At 38.7% G+C, this 20,131-nt stretch overlaps 1 protein-coding gene across 11 annotated transcripts in view; it reads right to left on the bottom strand.

Annotated features, from left to right (window-relative positions):
- Positions 1–19,661, bottom strand: part of NUMB (NUMB endocytic adaptor protein) — a 200,987-nt gene extending 181,326 nt beyond the window's left edge. For 5 of the 11 annotated variants that reach the window (XM_049611385.1, XM_049611389.1, XM_049611391.1 and 2 more), the window contains exon 1: positions 19,552–19,661. The gene's annotated coding sequence lies outside the window, so the exon portion shown is untranslated. The other 6 variants (XM_049611394.1, XM_049611393.1, XM_049611395.1 and 3 more) reach the window with 4 other exon arrangements.
- Positions 19,662–20,131: the final 470 nt, after the last annotated feature.

Raw genomic sequence — 20,131 nt, 5'->3', positions numbered from 1 at the left:
AGTTCGAGCCCCACGTCGGGCTCTGTGCTGACAGCTCAGAGCCTGGAGACTGTTTCAGATTCTGTGTCTCCCTCTCTCTCTGCCCCTCCCCTGCTCATGCTCTGTCTCTCTGTCAGGGATGGGTAAACATTAAAAAAAATTAAAAAAAAAAAATGTTCGGGGTGCCTGGGTGGCTCAGTCAGTTAAGCATCCAACTCCGGCTCAGGTCATGATCTCACTGCTCGTGGGTTCAAGCCCTGCATCAGGCTCTGTACTGACAGCTTGCAGCTTGGAGCCTGGAGCCTGCTTCAGATTCTGTCTCCATCTCTCTGTCCCTCCCCTGCTTGCACTCTGTCTCTCTAATATAAATAAAAAATAAACATTAAAAAAGATTTTTTTAAATGTTTTCCCACTCCACCTATATCTCAATAAACGCCAAGCCAGAAATTTGGGAATAAGCTTTTATTCCTTTGATTTCTTTTTCTCCTTCACATCTAATCCATCAGTAAGTCTTGAAAACTCTACAGCTAAAATGTATCTTGAATCCATCCACTTCTGTCTCTACTTCCAACACCCTCCTAAATTGCTCTTCCTGCTTTCTTTTTTGCTTCCCTACAATCCAATTACCAGGTAACAGCCATTTATGTTTTCAAAATGTAGATCATATTTATCTTATCCTCTGCTTACCGTCCTTCAATAGTATCCCATTACCTTTAGAACAAAATCCAAATCCTCTACAGCAACCTACAAGGCACTTCATGATCTGACCTCTTTATACCTATCTAACCACATCTTAAAAGCTACTTTTCCTCACACTCAGGAGGTTCCAGCCTTACTTCAGTTCCTCAAAAATTCAAGCTCTTTCCCACTTTAGTCTTCTCACATGCACAGAATACCTCTAGCTCTGTGCATGATGGCTCCTTTTAATTCTTCATAGCAATTCAAATGTCAACCCTAAGTGTGGCCTTCTCCAACAAGATCAAAACTAGTTCCCCCTTTATTCTCCCATCACAGCATACTATTATTTTCATTGCATATTCTAAAATGGCAATTTTCTTGTGTACTTATTTATCTTCTTATTGTATATCCCCTTCCGCTACATTATACGTTTCATGGGGGCAGAGGTGACTAAGTTAACTCAAGTCCAACACCACTGAGGATCCACTACATGCAAAGAACTATGATAGGCAACTGTGGGAGTGACAAAGAATAAGTCAAAGTGACAAAGATCCTGTTCCCAGTATGTACATTATCTACTTAAGGAGAAAAATGTATATTTAACTATAAATGCAAAGCAGAAAAATAAATAAATAAGTAAATGCAAAGCAGATACTATGCCATATAATTTTGCTACAAAGTGGTATGGGATCAAAAGAAAGAGAGATAAAATGTAGAAACAGTGATGAATAAGAAAGCCCTCACATAAGAAGACGGTTCTATTATGGCTTAGAAGGATAACAGGAAAAAAAGCATTCATTCGAAGCAGAGCAAACAGCCTTAATAAAAAGACAAAAAGGGCAAAAAGTGAGGGACACACAGGAAGAGGAGGCTAAAAAGATCAAAACAGCTACAGCATAGAGAAACTGTAGAATCCCAATGAAATATTCAATGATGTTAGGGAACAGAAAATTTTCAGTGAGTGTGCTACAGAATTCAACCTCAACCACTATAAAATGAAAATATAAGGTATTTTCTTTTCTTTTTAAAGGTTTATTTATTTATTTTTTTAATGCTTATTTATTTTCGAGAGAGAGGGAGAGAGAGTGAGCAGGGGAGGGCAGAGTGAGAGGGAGACAGGATCCAAAGCAGGCTCCACACTGACAGCAGAGAGCCTGATGCAGGGCTCAAACTCATAAACCATGAGATCATCACCTGAGCCAAAACTAAGAATTGGATACTTAACCGAATGAGCCACCCAGATGCCCCAGGGTTTATTTATTTTTGAGGGACAGAGCACAAGTGGGGGCGAGTGCCACAAAAGGGGGACAGAGGATCCTAAGTGGGCTCCGTGCTGACAGCAGTAAGCTGGATGCAAGGCTCGAACTCAGGAATCATGAGATGGTGACCTGAGCCAAAGTCCTACACTCAACCTACCGAGCCACCCAGGTGCCCCAATATAAAGTATTTTCAAGTAAATGAAAACTAAGGTCCTTTCCAGATCTAAATTTCAAATGATGGAGCTCATATACACAACTAGTTTTAAAGTAAAAATGATCATGCTCATTGAAAGAATGTTTCATCAATTTCACATGGAATTTAACATGACTTTTTTCTTTTTTTTAACGTTTATTTATTTTTGAGACAGAGAGAGACAGAGCATGAACAGGGGAGGAGCAGAGAGAGAGGGAGACACAGAATCGGAAGCAGGCTCCAGGCTCTGAGCTGTCAGCACAGAGCCCGACGCGGGGCTCAAACTCACGGACCGTGAGATCGTGACCTGAGCCGAAGTCGGCCACTTAACCGACAGAGCCACCCAGGCGCCCCTAACATGACTTTTAAGGTGGTTTTAAACTAACTGTCTAAGCAATTTTGGGGGGCACCTGGGTGGCTCAGTCAGTTAAGTGACTGACTTCAGCTCAGGTCATGATCTCATGGTTCACGAGTTCAAGCTCCACACTGGGTTCTGAGCTGACAGCTCAGAGACTGGAACCTGCTTTGGATTCTGTGTCTCCCTCTCTCTCTCTGCCCCTCCCCCACTCATGTGCTGTCTCTCTCTCTCAAAAATAAAAACACTTAAAAAATTAAAAACAAAAGATTTTAAATAACAATTTTTCAAAAATCTTACTTACTCCTTCCAAAACTTTAATCCAAAAGGAATATGGAAAGAGGTGGCAGGCAGGGGGTAGGGGAGTATGACCACTCAAGATATTTAATATCACACCCACTCAAGATATTTAATATTACACCCACTCAAGATACTTAATATTACACCCAGCCCAAATCTGAGAATAATTTAATTAAAAACGTCTGAAAGAAAAAGGCAAGTTTTTTAGCAATATTCTCAAAAGTCATAATTTACTGATATTAAGTTGTAACACTGTTGTTTATAAGCCTTTAGATAGTAACTGGCTGTTGTTCACTATATTCATTCAATAGGAATGTACAGATTACTGATAAAATACCCAGGGAGTCTAAACAGTATACACAAAAATCATAGAATTTTAAAGGTTAAGAGAGATTTAGAAGAATAATCAAGATAATTTTAAAGAAGAACAACATGGGAGTATGAGGCTGACTCACCATACCAGACACCTAAATTTATTACAAAGCTACAGTAAATAAAGACAGTATAATACCAGCTCTGAGATAGGCAAACAGAGCATAAAAAAGGCCCACGTGTAAATAGAAATATGATATATGACTTACAATCCTTAATGAAGATTGGTGACAAATGGTTGCTACTCTATAAACAGCATTGGCACTTATTTTCTGTTTAAAAAACTTAATTATATTCATATATTATTCATTATAATTTCAGAATAATTTGAATACTTCAGCATTAAAAAAAACTTTAAAGATCATTAAATCCAGTATCATCACTTCATAAAAGAAAAACAAAGACCCAGAGAGATTAAAACATTTAGGCAAATCATAGCGTGGCCACACAGGAATTAAACCCCTATCTCATGATTTCTTTATTGAAGAGTTTACATCCTTTCATTCAATACACACAAAATGCTTCCCATCTACCCCAATTTCTTTAAGTTACCCATGATATCAACAACGTCAAATCAGAAGTGGAGAAAGATACAAAAGGTGTGGCAACATAAAAAGCCAATACATACTTTCATTTCCTTCCTTAACCTTCTTTCAAAGAAATTCAAAAATCTACAGGGCACATGGCTGGCTCAGTCAGTGGAGTGTGCAACTCTTGCTCTTGGAGTTATGAGTTCAAGTCCCACATTCGGTATAGAGATTACTTACTTAAAAATAAAATCTTGAAAAAAAAATCTAGGGGGTGCCTGGGTGGTTCAGTCGGTTAAGCATCCAAGTCTTGATTTCGGCTCATGTCATGATCTCACGGTTTGTGGGTTCAAGGCCCACATCGGGCTCTGCGCTGGCAATGCAGGGCCTGCTTGGGATCCTTTCCCTCTGTCTCTGCCCTCCCTACCCCCTCAAAATAAATAAATAAAATAAACTTTAAAAAAAACCTAGCCCTACTCTAAAAGATTAATCTTAATCTAAATCCAACATGCGAGAGATTCAGGAAGAAAATAACTTCAATTTTGTTAATGTTTTTATTTTTTGGAGAGACAGAGAGTGAGAGTGGGGGAGGGGTAGAAAGAGTAGGAGACACAGAATCTGAAACAGTCTCCAGGCTTTGAGCTGTCAGCAGAGAGCCAGACACAGGGCTTGAACTTGTGAAACCATGAGATCATAACCTCAGCTGAAGTCGGACACTTAACCAATTGAGCCACCCAGGCGCCCCAGGAAGAAAAGAGCTTTAAAAACTGATTCTTGGGTCAGCACGTTATAAATATCTATAAATATCAAGTGTTTAGGGAGTGCTGTTATTAGGCCCAATATTTTTCAGTCACAAATTCCATCAACCTCATATCTCACTCAGTTTGTTTCCAGAGGATGTTAAACATTTACATTTAGAGATTTTTACAAAGACCAGTTAAACAAACACTGCTGAAGACTGTCTGAAAGTAGTTGCTCCAATTCCAAGGCTCAATTAAGGTACAAACAGAAATGACATCTTCTCTAGGAAAGCACTCAATCTCAGGTTACTAGAGTTGTTCACCATCTGTTAATTCAGATAAAACTTTCCTTCCATAAATCACCCCCACCCTGGGATATATGACAGGAGTATTAAGAGTGAAGTGAGAGAGACTTGCAGAGAACCTATTTGCAAACTTTGAAATCCCAATTTGGGGCGCCTGGGTGGCTCAGTCACTTAAGCGTCTGACTCTTGGTTTTTCGGCTCAGGTCATGATCTCATGGTTTGTGACATCAAGCCCCATGTGGGGCTCCGCGCTGAGAATCCTTGCTTGGGATTCTCTCTCTCTGAAAATAAATAAATAAACATAAAAAAGAAAAGAAATCCCAATTTAAACAATGACCACCACTGCCACACAAGGATAGTGCTCTATAAAAAACTAAAAATTGACTGCATTTAATCACTTAAGCACTGAAGGGTAAGAATATGACCTCTGGAGCCAGATTATCTATGTCTGAGTCTACCATTTGCTCTGATTTTGGGCAAATCGTGTAACCTCTGTGCCTCAGATTCCTCAACAAGAAAACAGGATAATAACACCTACCTCATAGGAGTTATTGCAAGAATTAAATTAGTGCATGTAGAGCACTTAGAACAATGCCTAGAATACAGCATTAGCTGCTGCTAGTATTATTACTACCTGATCCCATTACTAGATATCAGTTCTCACATGTGGCTCAAATACAGACTAGTTTCCTAGCCAGATTATGCAATTTTAATGTTCCTGAATCAGCGATTCAATGTACTAAATTCAAAATAAGCTCTACAAAACACAGCCTCAAGTCTTCCTTTTGAATCATTTACTATCAAACAAAATTCTCACAAATAATAAACAGCCAATTTTTTCTTAACTCCAATAAATCTGTATGAATTATCACTACAATATACAACTTGTGAAAAATCATACGCTTGAAATAAATCCTTCTCATTTTACTTTAAAAAAAATTTTTTTTAATGTTTATTTATCTTTGAGAGACAGAGACACAGAAAGAGTGTGAGCGGGGGAGGGCAGAAAGAGAGGGAGACATGAATCCAAAGCAGGCTCCAGGCTCTGAGCTGTCTGTCGACACAGAGCCTGATGCAGGGCTCAAACCCACAAACCATGAGATATTGACCTGAGCCAAAGTCAGACGCTCAACTGACTGAGCCACCCAGGCACCCCTTCATTTTACTTTTAATTACAAATTAAGCTCTGATCTTACAAATCAGATTAATAAGTCTAGATCCATATGTAGTAATAAAACATCCTGAACTTTTTATTAAGATATTTGATATTAATCTGCAAATTTGCTTTGTAAAGATTTAAAAAAAAAAATAGTTCAACATCTTTATTCATCTGGAAAATGCAAATTAAAACCATTCTAACACATCACTTTGTACCCACGAGAATGGCTAAAAAAATCAAAGAAATTAACAACCCAAGTGGTGGCAAAGATTGGCAGCAACTGGATTCATACACTGCTAGTAGATTAAAAAAAAAAAAAAAAAAAGAATTTGCCAAATGGTTAAGTTTATTTATTTTGAGAGAGAGAGAGAGAGAGAGAGAGAGAGCGCGCGCGAGCGAGCGAGCAAGCAAGCAGGGGAGGGGCAGAAAGAGGGAGAGAGAAGATCCCAAAAGGTTCCGCGCTCTCGGCACAGAGCCTAAAGCGGGGCTCAACTTTACAAACCGTGAGATCATGACCTGAGCCGAAACCAAGTCAAAACCAAGTCACGCACTTAACCAACTAAGCCACCCAGGCACCCCCAACAATTTCTTATAAACATACATGTACCCTGTGACCTAACAATTCCCCTCTTAAGTATTCAACCAAGAGAAATGAAACATATGTTCCCAAAAAGACGTGTACAAGAATGTTTATAGCAGCCTTATTCAAAGCAGGCAGAACTGGAAATAACGCAAATGTCTATCAACAGAAGAATGGAAAAACAAAGTGTGATATTCATAAAATGGAATACTGTACGACCTAGGAAATTATCTGTTGTTTAAAATAATGATATGAATTTATTATTCAATGAGGATGTCTTATTTTCTTCAAATTGTCTCATTTTAAAATGCATTTTTATCCCTAGTTGAAAATAATTTTTATTCTGAAAATAATCTTATTTTTTGTTTAGTAACTCACTTGAGGTTTTGTGCCATAATATAAACTTCTGAAAATTTTTAACTTGGTGCTTTTAAGAGCCAAATAAACCCCAGGGTCTTATTAAGTGATACTCCTTTTATTAAGTGATACTCTTAAAGGTATGTACACATATATTTTCTTTTCTTATGCATTCTTGGTGCATGTTCATCCTAAATGCTCCCTCCAGAAATTATCCATGTATAAAAAGATGGCTGGCTTAAAATGGCTACTTTGATGGAAACAGTGTCTTAGGGAGATACAACTTGTACTTGAGATAAACTGAATACTCAAACCATGGTTTAGCCATTGCTTAAATGGCATTGTATTTAAAAGGCATTTTAAATACTATTGCTGTAACTTTCCATTTCCTTAATAAAAAACTATAAAACAAAATTAATATCAAAAGTATGTTAAGCAAAAGAAGCCAGATAAAAAGAATATACATAGTATTATTCCATTTATATGAAATTCAAGAACAGACAAAATCAGAAAGCAGTTTCAAGGAAGGAGGGCAAAACAAAATTGAAAAGGACATTAAACCACTTTTGCTGATCATTTACATAAATTAAATCACAACTTTGAATATTATCCATCCCTAGATTCCACATAAAAATTAGAGACCATGTGGGGCGCCTGGGTGGCTCACTTGGCTAAGCATCCAACTCTTGATTTTGGCTCAGGTCACAATCTCATGGTTCACAGGTTCGAGCCCCACATCAGGCTCTGTGCTGACAGCATGGAGCCTGCTTGGGATTCAATCTCTCCCTCTCTCTTTGCCCCTCCCCAGCTCATGAGTGCACACGTACTTTCTCTCTCTCAAAAATAAATAAATATTAAAAAAAAATTAGAGATCACTCAAAAAGAGAAAAAAAAAGACAAAGAACAGAAACATAACTTCACTTGAAGGAAATACTTAAAGGTTAATGATCATATTTAAAATATTCCACTAGTGATAAAATATGAATTTCAGAGACTACTCTTTTCTCCCTATCAAATTAGCAAATATTTTTAAATGATAACACTGCTGGCAAAGATATATATCTCAAGCTCATACATTGCTAATGGGAATGTAAATTTGTACAACCTTTCTAGAAAGAAATTATGCAATGTTTTGCTCTCTTGAGAACCCTTAGAAATGTAAACCTGAACTTGATAATTCTACTTATGGGAATCTATCTTAACAATATAGAAATGTGGATAAAGATTATATGTTTAGCAATATAAATGAAGATTTGTTTATAATTTTTTTTAATGTTTATTTTTGAGAGAGAGAGAGAGAGAGAGAGAGAGACATGGAGCGTGAGTGGGGGTGGGATGCAGAAAGAGAGAGAGAGACACAGAATCTGAAGGAGGCTCCAGGCTCTAAGCTGTCAGCACAGAGCCCAACACAGGGCTCGAACTCATGTGCCGTGAGATCATGACCTGAGCCAAAGTCAGACACCTAACTGACTGAGCCACCAGGTGCCCCAGATTTGTTTATAATAATTGGCAATTAATAAGCAATCTGAATGTGAAAACTATGGAAACTCGTTGTATAAATGATGATATATCCTTTAATAGAATTTTCTTCAGCAGTTTGAAACTGTTTTCAAATAATTGTAATGATATTAAAATGCATGTTAAAAAAAAGCAGGTTCCAAGGGCTCCTGGATGGCTCAGTGGGTTGAGCATTTGACTCTTGATTTCTGCCTTAGGTCATGATCCCAGGGTCATGGGATCAAGCCCTGTATAGGGCTCTGTGATGAGTGTAGAGCTTGCATAAGATTTTCTCTCTCTCTCTCTCTCTCTCTCTCTCTCTCTCTCTCCCTCCCTCCCTCCCTCCCTCCCTCCCTCCCTCTGCCCCTTACCCCCACTCAAGCACACACTCTCTCTGTATATAGAGTAGAATAGAATAAGCAAGTTCCAAAATTATGTATATAGTAAAAACTTGCATAAGGTAAACACAGAGATAATAAATGTTAATATCATTTAAAAAAATAATGAAGGGTCAATATCATAGAGACTTTGATTATATTTCACAAGTAGCTGGGCTTTCTTGCACAAGTGATATCCTACACTGATTAGGTCCACTAGAGGTGGGGGAAAACACCTGAAGAATAAGAACATTCATTGAAGGAACACACCATTAGTATTACTTGGGTATACAAATAGCCAACTTATCAAATGAAGTCAAAGACCTTCAAGGTATGTTAAACAAGTCTATAACAAGAAAAAGTTACAGAATTCAATATGATGCAAATGTATACCAATCATGTTTAATTTGAGCTAAGGAAAATAATTAGGTGATTTAGTTATTTTCCACAGAAGTAAGCCCAGCTCTTTTACAAAGCAATGAAAAAGATGAGAAAAGCACAGTAAGAAGTCAAGCCAGCAACCTAATTTCCCAGGACATTAGTTCTTACTTGGCAAAGTACTGCCCTCAGAACTCTACAGAGAGGAAACACATAAAATTCAAATACCATGTAAAAGATGTATACTATACTTTGCTTTTAAGATCTCCAAAAAGAAAACAATTAATGCATATTAAAACACAGAAAAAAGAGCTCAATTTAGAGTTAAATGTTCTTAAAACAAAGAATCGGTTTATCTCAGGGAACCTGGGTGGGTTGGTCGGCTAAGCGTCCGACTCTTGATTTCGGCTCAGGTCATTGTCTGGAGGTTCCTGGGTTTGAGCCCCTGCATTGGGCTGTGTGCTGACAGTACGGAGCCTGGTTGGGATTCTCTTTTCCTCACTCTCTCCCCTCTCCCTGCTCGCTCTCTCTCTCAAAAAAAAAGAATCAGTGTATCTCAAAAGGCTAAGTAAATCGCACAAGTTGTAAAAGAACTATATTTTTACTATACTTTAAATGAAAAGGAAAATAGCATGCTATTTCTCACTTTCAACTAGGATTACATAGAAAACTTTGATATTAAAAAAAACTTTGATATTGATGTTAATTCTTGATTGTGAATTTACCTCGGCTAATTAAAATCCTTATAATTTTTCTCTATGTTTTTAAACATCACTATAGAACATTTCCTTGAATTTCCATAAAGAATAAGGCCTTAGTATTTGATCATCCCTCAGAAAAAGGCTATATGTTTAATCCAAAAGAAGTGTCTTCTTTAGATAAAAAGATACTAGGGTAGGTGAGTCAAAGAGGGGAAAGGCAGGGAGAGAGTCAGGAAAAAAGAAGGGGTATAATAGAAACTATTGTTCCTTTAAGTAACATGTTTAAAAAATGTGACCCTAATTTCCATTAAAAGTCCAGCAGGGAAGCTTGCCTAGAACTACAGACACAAGGTTGCCCTGTAAGCAGAAAAATGATACCTGAACTTCATTTAATGTTCAAGTATAAAGTAACATAAGGATGGGGGCGACTGGATGGCTCAGTCGGTTGAGTGTCCGACTTGAGTCAGGTCATGGTCTTGTGGTTCGTGAGTTCGGGCCCCATGTCAGGGTCTGTGCTGACAGGTCAGAGCCTGGAGCCTGCTTCGGGTTCTGTGTCTCCCTCTCTCTCTGCCTCTCCCCTGCTCATGTCCTCTTCTTTGTCTCTCAAAAATAAATAAACATTAAAAAAAATAAAGTAGCATAACAATGAAATCATACAACCATATATTTAAATCAGTGGGTTCATTTATAACCCATTCTTGCAAATCTAAACTGCTTCCCTCAGCACCATGACCCCAACTGCCACAGCAGACCAAAAGGCCAACAAACTACTACTTGGAAGAATTAATAACAAGACAGAATATTTTATTAAACTTTTGTAACAGGAGTGCCTGGCTGGCTCAGTCAGAAGGGCATGCAACTCTTCATCTCGGGGTCATGAGTCAGAGCCCCACGTTGGGTGTAGAGGTTACAAAACAACAACAACCTTCCCCCCAAAAAAGAAAATATTTGCAAATCACGTATCTAATAAGGACTTATACCCAGAATGTATATTTTTTTACAACTCAAACTCAATAATAAAAGGCAAATAACCCCATTTTTTAAATGGTCAAGGGATCCTAAAAAACATTTCTCCAAAGATAAACAAATATCTAATAAACCCATGAAAAAATTCTCATCATTAGCCATCAGGGAAATTGAAAACAATACCACAGTGAGTTATCACTTCACATCTACTAGGATGGCTATAATAAAAAACAGAAGTAAAAAAAGTGTTGGTGAGGATATGAAGAAACTGAAATATTCATTTCCCACTGCCAGCAAAAATATAAAATGGTATAGCTACTTTAGAAAACTGAGTTACCATATAACCCAGCAATTCTACTACTAGATATATTATCAAAGAAAAATGAAAACACACGTTCATACAAAAACTTATACAGGAATGTTCACAGCAGCATTATTTGAAGACAAAACTGGAAACAATTCAATATCACAAGAGAATAGATTTTTTAAATTGTGATATAACCATATATTGGAATACTACTCAGCAATAAAAAGGAATAAATTCTTGATGCACAAAATAACATGGATAAATCTCAAATAAATTAGGTAGAGTGAAAGAAGCCAGACCTATCAAAAAAGCACACACCATACAATTCTCTTTGCATAAAATTCTAGAAAATGAAAGCTAATCTATGATGACAGCAGATTAGTGGCTACCCCTGTGGGTAGAAAAGGAGAGATAGATTACAAAGAGGCACAAGGAAACTTTTAGAGTGGTTAAGTATTGTCCTTATCTTTTTTTTTTTTTAACTTATTTTGAGAGAGAGAGAGAGTGCGCACACACAAGCAGGGAAGGGGCAGAAAAAGAGAGAGAGAATCCCAAGCAGGCTCCGCACTCAGCACAGAGCCCAATGCAGGGCTCAAACCCACGAACCATGAGATCATGACCTGAGCAGAACCCAAACGTCAGACACTTAACTGACTGAGCCACCCAGGCGCCCCAAATGTTCCTTATCTTGATTGTGGTGGATAAATAGGTAAAAACTCATCAAACTGTATAAACATGTGCAATTTCCTTGTAGTCGATTATGTCTGAATATATCTGTCCAAAAAAAAGAGAGACAAAAAAAAGAATGTATTTGCCATGTTAGGGGTAACAGAAGTATACTAGTGTTTCTCAAATGGCACATTTGGGTAAGTAAAAGGTAGAAAAAGTAGGCTGAGAGCTTTTAAGGATGAACCTTTTAAAAGTTAAAATAGTAACTGATCTCTATATGATAATAGCTGAATATATTCAACATCCACCGACAGAGCAAATGTCAACCAAAACTACTATGAATTCAGTCTAGCCTTCAAAATAAAAAATGTAGTTCATCTCAATATTTATACATATGTGTATGTATAAATGTATAATACATGTAATATGTATACATGTATGAAAGTAATAAGTTCTAAATATATATATGTTTTAGCTATACATATATTTTTAGAACTTATTACTTTTGTCTACGATAATATTTGATGAGAAAATGGATTAACTGTAGAAAACATCCACTCCAACTCAAAGAGTTGCAGGTAACAAATTGAGAACTGCTAATAATGATATTCAATGCCAGGGAGACCCAATACTTAAATATTAGCTTAAATAAAATACAAGTCAAGTCTAATGAAAAATGTGTCTAATAGGTTCCATAGCTATACTTCATAACCCAAAAGAATTTAGGGATTAGTTATTCACACTGCCAATCTGGGTGGAAGTAATTAAGAATTTACTGTGACTTAAAGGCAAAAAATATAGTTGAATTAAAAGAAAGATTCAAGTTATTCCACAGATGGGACTAAAAATAAGACAACTGGAGTGCCTGGGTGGCTCAGTTGGTTAAGCGTCTGACTTCGGCTCAGGTCATGATCTCACCGTTAGTGAGTCTGAGCTCTGCATAGGGCTCTGTGCTGACAGCTCAGATCTTGGAGCCTGCTGCAGATTCTGTCTCCCTCTCTCTCTGCCTCTCCCCAACTCATATTCTGTCTCTCAAAAATGAATAAACATTTAAAAAAAAATTTAATAAAATTTAAAAAAATTATGTGCACTAATTAAACTTAAGGCAAAGTCCATTACATCATGAATGTTATAGAAATTACACACCTGCTTTCATCAGAGGTAATTTAAGAAATATAGCTTTTAACAGCTTTCTACAGATACAGATTTTTCTTTCACCTTTGACCAAATCCTTAACAAAGGAAGCTACTTAAATAGTAAAGAAGACTGTATTAACTGTAGGGGAGGATAACTAATTCCTTCTAACTGGCATTTAAAACTAACTTAGAACCATTCAATCTATAATGTTTAATAGTTTTTCTTGAAGTAGGGTTAAGGGTTCCCACTGCTAACAAAAGCATACAAAAATTCATACAACAATACATATTTGGAAGAGGATCAGGTAATATGCTAGAGCCCATGACCACACAGTAAAATATGAGCCTCATTTGCCCATGTTTTAGTCTAATCTACCAAACTAAACCAACCACATAAACAAACTAAGATGGTAAATGTTTAAAGTACATGTAAAAATTTTAAGTAAATTCTGGTTTTCCTAACTGCCAAATTGTTTATACTCACACTATTTGGAATATTAGCCCTTCTAAACAGAGAAGTCAACAATAGGCTTAGTACTGTTATAATTATTAATAATTAACATCACCATGTGTTGACTGCCCACTATTGGCAAGGCACTAAACAAAATGATTTTCATTTAATTCTCATTATCAGGCTGGTAAAGAAGCTATTATAAGCTCCATTTTATGGATGACAAAACCGAGGCTAAGGGAGGTTCAATAAAATGACAAATCAGTAAATAATAGAGCCAGGAATCAAAAACATGGTCATATAATTCTAAAACCTGGATTGTGTCCATTCTACCATGCTTCCTCAGAACACAATGCCTTTTTCAATTTAATAATATAGTAGTTACAAATATCCTTCTGTCATCATCAGGGTATTCTATGGTTCTGTAAGATTCTTTGAAAAAAAAAATTATATTGATTAAAGAATACTGGGAGCAAAAATTCCTTATAACAAAGTTGGTTATCTTAAAAATATTTAAATAAACCTTCATAAATCATGCAAAGCAGCACAACATGACACAACTAAAAAGCACCGAAGGTATACTTGTACACGATTGACCAGGACAAAGCATCACTAACTTTTACTTCTCTAAGGTCAAAGATAGCCAAGGTCAATCTTAAGTAAGTTACAAATTTTGCTTTTCTCAGTGTTGCTGGCTTCCCTGACTTTCCCTTTATTCAGGAGCCAAATAGTGTTCTACAGCTTTCAATCCCTCTCGCTCCCTAAATAACTCAAAGAAAATCTGATAACAATCATTTTCCTAATTAACTATATGCACCTTAGTATAACAAGTTACCACAATTAAGATTTTGCTATCTAATCAGAGAACTCAAGACTTTGAACCTGATTAGAAGAATGTAAGGAATCAACAAGCAAGTGAGGAGAAATAAAGATTTGGTGGTGAGAGAAGGGGAAGTCACTGAACATTATTAACACACTAGCTCCTTGGTTAACCCATTTAAGATGGGTGGGGGTCTCTTCCTACTGCTTAATCCCAGACTCCACCAGAGAAAGACAAATGGTATGACTTGCCCTAGTTACGACTGCTAAGGACCTATTCCCAAGAGTTGCAGAAGCAGAGACAAGTGTCCAGCCTTCTAAATCCACATGGTACTGCCCAGGCTCCCATCCTCTAGGACTAGCAATTCTCAGTCTATTCACTTGCATTCTGACCTGCTTTCCTGAGTGGAAGATAACAAAGGAAGAGTTATAGCAGGCAGTGGAAACTGCACAGTACAAAAAATATGTCCATGGGAGAATGCTGCAAATAGGCTCATCCTCCTTTACATATGTCTCTAGGAAAACTGCCAAGAGGGGCTCACTACTCTAGACATACTTCCTACAGATCCTCCAGACTCCTCCTTAAACACATGTCAGTGTTCTCCTCGTTCTCCCTTAGTTTCAATCCTCCTTTTGCTCTAAGATTTCCAAGTGTGTATTTTATATTCTCAAAAATATATAAGCAGTATCATGAGGACATCCTATTTATCAGAACCTGTGGCTCAGATCTGAACAAACATCCTAAGGTTTTATACAGTACTTGTAACTTTAATAATGAAAATCCCAATAGGTTATATTACTGAAACAAATTTTCTTGGCAAATAATTTATCATCATGTCAAGATAAAAAAAATTAGATAGCAAGTTTATTTTTTAATATTTAAGGAGTACAATTATTTCCTTTCTCCCTAGCCCTATCAAGGAAACATGTATCAGAATTCAGAAACTGGAATTCAGAATTCAAGAGTCATTCTGTGAAAATCACAATCTATCAAACATAATAGATATGTTTTGGCAAGCTAAAAATAAAATGCAGGTTTTCAAGTACTCTACTAAATAAACAAGGGGCGCCTGGGTGGCTCAGTCGGTTAAGTGTCCAACTCATGGTTTTCAGCTCAGGTCATCATCTCACAGTGTGTTAGTTAGAGCCACGCACTGGGCTCTGGGCTGACAGTGTGGAGACTGCTTGGGATTCTGTCTTCCTCTCTCTCTCTGCCCTTCCCCTGCTGGCTCTCCCTCTCTCTCAAAAAAATAATAAACTTAAAAAAAAAAAACAAAAAACACCTTTTTTTTTAAGGTGATAACTTTCCCAAGGGATCTTTTCTGATAAAAGTAATTCTCTCAGCAAACTGAAAACCAGACATAGGTTTCTGTACCTTTACACTACTAAATTCTCAGGCACCAACATTTCCATCAAGGTTTATTATATGGGTAGTTGAAAGCCAGCAGCAGAGAGAGCAGACCAGAAGCTATTTATAAAAGAGGATAAAATGCTACTGATATAGAAAATAAACTTAATTAACTAGTGTTAACTGAACTTCTTTTCTAAGTCATTTACTTGAATTTTCTTTGATATGTGAAATTAAGTCTCACCAAATTGTAGTCAGGAACACAGTTTCTTTGGGACTTAGAAACCACCATTCATTCAACTACAGATTACCAAATCTCACTATAAAATGAGTTGAGCAATCAGAGCTATTCATAGGTAAGTGTGATTAGATTATGGATGAATAATAAGTCAACTGAATAAAGTCCATTTATTAAAAAGCAAGTAATCAAATTGGTCAATGTTCACAATTAACGAACAGTGAACTTTTATATTTTTCCCCCACATTCAATTATTAAGGTTTTACACTCCTCCATCAATTAGCAAAGAATTGAATGATCTATACAAATGTGTCCACCAACTGCACAATGACTTAAAGAACAACCACTGTGGTGGCAGGGATCCTCCGTTTAATGCAATGCAAGGAATTCAAAAGCTTTCATCCTTGGAACCTTTGTTACAAAAATCAGTAAATTTCTTTTGTGAAAAGACTGCTTATTTTTTTCAGTTCAAAAGTATAATGATTATATGTTTTGTAGTCTTCCAAACAAAAATAAAAATTTTAATGAAATATAAAAATCTGAGAATAATTATTTTTGAGAGAAAAAATTATGTAAAAATCCTAATGCAAAGCTACACCAAGAGTTTCTTCACAATTTCATAAAACATTAATGAAAGGGCCACATAAATCCCTTAGATTAAAGATTTTAAAGAGAGCTGCAAGAATCTCTAAGTTTTCCATACTTCTTTCTCTGTTCCTGTAGCCACAAAAATTAATATAATCATCTCTTCCTAAATATAAACCATCTAGGTTTTTACAGAAGAAAAAGGAAACCAAGAACAGCACAGAAAATACACATATTCTTAATATAGCTGTAAAAAGGTACTGTAGATTGTATTTAGGTCCCCAAACAAGTTAAGTTTACAACATGTACCACATCCAGTTCATTCTCAAGGGAGAAAATCATCAAAACAAAGGCTCCTGCTTAATAAACTATTTGCTTTGTAGTTAAGCCTCTATCCCAGGTGCATTTTACTGTGAATTATTATCACTTTCTTCTCTCTTCAAAAGCCTAGAAATCTAAAATACACAAGTATATCTGATTCCCTTAAAAATGCTTTCATATTAGGGGCTCCTGGATGGCTCAGTTAAGCTCCGGTCATGATCAATCCCAGGGTCCCATAGGGCTCCACATTGACAGCAGGGAGTCTGCTTGGGATTCTCTCTCTCCCCATCCCCTGCTCACGGGTACAATCTCTCTCTCTCAAAATAAAATAAACTTAAAAAAAAATGCTTTTATATGTTTTGTATTAGTGTAAGGCCATGAGAAGCCTTATATTACTTTCACTCTCTTTTAAAAAGGAAACACTCCTTTGCTTTTCTTCTTTGAAATGTGTCTTACTTGGTTTTTACTTATTTTCTATACATGAACTGTTCTCAAACCAGTCCATTTCAGCGTTAGTTGTTTACTGCCAATATGTCTGTGCATACTTAGGTTTTTTACAGACAATGGGTTACCATACCGTGGTATAAAAAGAAAGGTAAACAAGAGGGCACAAGTGAAACACCACTCAATTTCATTTCTCTGACTCAAATTTCCTTAAGTCCTCATGCCAAAGATTCTCAATATCTAAAAAGAGGCACAACGCAGTATGTGATCAGGCAAACATAGGAGAAACCAAATTGGAGGCTAAAGAAATTAAATAGAATGTACGACCACCTGAGACAGCATTACCAGAAAAATAAAAATAAATAATAAACTCAGTCCCTAGAACGCCCTACTGAAGGGCTACTTTTGCTGCACTGCATGGCTCAAAACAGTTTTTCAAACTCTTCTGACTATAAGAAACAGATTTTACATTGTGACCTAGTACACACACAAGAAAATTTTCCCAAAACAACATTTTTCTTCACCAAATGCAATGCTAGTCAATTCTGTTCTATTTCATTTTATTTTCAATGCTGGTGGTGACCCACTAAACTGAGTTTATAAATTACTAATAAATCACAATCCACAGTTTGAGAAACATAGGGCTTAATAGAGGATATCCCTTATATTTGGATCATTTTTGCAATCTGCCTCTACTTGTCTCTAGCAGGGTAGACAGTTTAAGAAGTTTAAACATTATCACTGTTTTCATTGAAGTGGCTTTTAAAGTGGGATCCTCTGACCATCACCTGAGATAAATGCAAATTCTCAGGACCCACCCCAGATGTACTGAATCAGAAACTCTGGCCAGCAGTCTGTATTTTACCAAGCCCTCCAGGTGATTCTGGTGCAAGCTAAAGTTTGAGAATCACAGCATTAAAAAAAACTCGGGTCTTTATCCTCTATTTAATAATCTAGTCAGTAAGTACCCACTGCTTACTCGATGCCAGTCACTATTCTAAAAGTTCTACAAATATTAACTCGTGAAAAAACAACCCTATGAAATAGGGACCATTTCTATTATTATCACTATCATACAGATTAGGAAACTTGCACAGAGAGGTTAAATGATCCAAGCTAAGTGGTGGAATTTATTTTAAATTTGGCCAGCGTATGTCTATCCTTTCATGACTCCCCTCTTTCTGATCAAGTCCCCAGTCCTTCCTACTCCCTTAGTTTCAGCTACTCCTCACCTCCCCTTTTTCCTTTCAAATTCCCCGTCCTGTCAATGTCCTCATTTTCTAATATCATTGGTGTCATCCTAAAACAAAAATTTTTTTCTAAGCCACTAGAATGCAAGTCACTTAACCCTGCTTTTAGGATGCTCTTCTCTTCCACCTTAGTATTATGAAGCCGAAGTTTCTTCTATGTCTGAAGTCCTTAGAATCTACTAATAACTACACTGTTAATTTCTCATATCTGCTGTTACGGCCAGTTTCCACAAGACCACCACTCTCTTCCAGAGCAACTTTCTCCTACTGCGTCCTATCTACGCCCTATCTACTTCGCGCTTCCTACAAGGAAATTATTTCTCCCCGCCCACCCCTGTGTCATTTTGCGTGACTACTCTCCAACTGAGAGAACTTCCACTCCCCGGTAGACCCCCTCACCCCGGTCTCAAATCCGAACTACTGCTCCAGGTCCCATGGTCCCCCGCGGATTCTCAGACCCAGGAGCTCCCAGTCCAGTCTTGGGTCTCCCATCCCAGACAAGCGGTGGGGGCAGGGAGCTCCTGTTCCTCCCCAGCTGTTCAAGGTCTCCACAGGTCCCACCCTCCTAAGACCCGCTTCTCCTAGACTCCCCCGGAGTCCTCCACCCTCGGACAGCCGCCTTTCTCAGGAGAGTCCCCAACCCCCTCTCTGCCTTTCCTCGACGTCCCTCGCTCAGACCCAGGCCGCTCACTGTCACCCCGGACCCCGGCCGCCCTCGGTGTCTCTTCTCCCTCGGACCCGGGCCACTCCCAGTTTCCCGGCCCCCCAGCTCCCTCCGCTCGGGCCGCTCCTGGGTTTCCCGGGTTCCTCTGCTCTCTTCCCTCGCACCCCAGCTGTCCTGGGTGTGTATCCCCGAGTCACCCGGTCCTCGGACCAGGTTGTTGCCGGTCACCCCGGGTCATCCCCCCTCTCCGGGACCCCGTCCGCTCCCGTCTCCTCCGGGAACTTACCGCTCACACACCGGCCGCCGGTCAGCGCCCAAGCAGCGGGACGTCCCAAGGGACCTCCCGGCATGAACCGCTTGGGTCTGGCCCCAGCCTATGTTGCCAACGCGAACTCCGCCGCCGGGAACCGGGCCATTCTCCCACCAGCCCAGTCGGAGCGAACTCGCCGCAGCCGCCGCCGCCGCCGCCCTGGCCCCGGCCCGACCCGGCCCACAGTCCAGGCCCCCTTCCTCCGGCCTCCGCCTCCGGAGCTCCGAGCTGGAGTTTCCGCCCCGCGACGGCCCCCAGACCTCAGGCCCGCGCTACCGGCACTCACCTGCCGCTGCCCCCAACCAACTCCAGCGCCACTGCCTTTACCTCGGCCGCCAGTAGCCATCAAGCGCCACCACCTCCCCCATGACAACAGGCCCACCCCGTTTCATAGTTCTTACCTCTCCATTGGATAGTGGGGCGGCGGCTCTCTACTCTGATTGGTTTCACTTAGCCGTCTGTCATAGCTTCCTCACCGCCCCTTTTCCTGGACCCGGTATTAGCCCCCTCCCGGACTCACAGCGTCCTGGACCAAGCTTTAGTTGTAATTGGTTGATGGTAGGGCGGTTCGAAGTTATGATAGGCTACCGAAAATGTCTGTTAAGTCAATTGGCAAGGTATGTAGCTCCAGGGTTGGTTCAAACTTGGGCACAGTTTGGTTGCGCAGTAAAAAGCAAGGAAGGGGCCGATGTTCACAATCGAGGTTACCGGGGAAGGGTTAACTCTTTGTTGTAGAGTTCATTCTGTAAACTCATCCCTTTCTCCAGTTCCCGCCCTATTAGGAGAAGTTTATCACTGATAGTTTAGAGGGTAGTACTTACAAAACACCAACATCAGAGGTTGTGTTTAAGGAGTGTTTTCCAACT

Source organism: Panthera uncia, assembly GCF_023721935.1.
Source record: "Panthera uncia isolate 11264 chromosome B3 unlocalized genomic scaffold, Puncia_PCG_1.0 HiC_scaffold_1, whole genome shotgun sequence".
NCBI lineage: Eukaryota > Metazoa > Chordata > Mammalia > Carnivora > Felidae > Panthera > Panthera uncia.
This window is presented reverse-complemented; position numbering and strand designations above follow the sequence as displayed.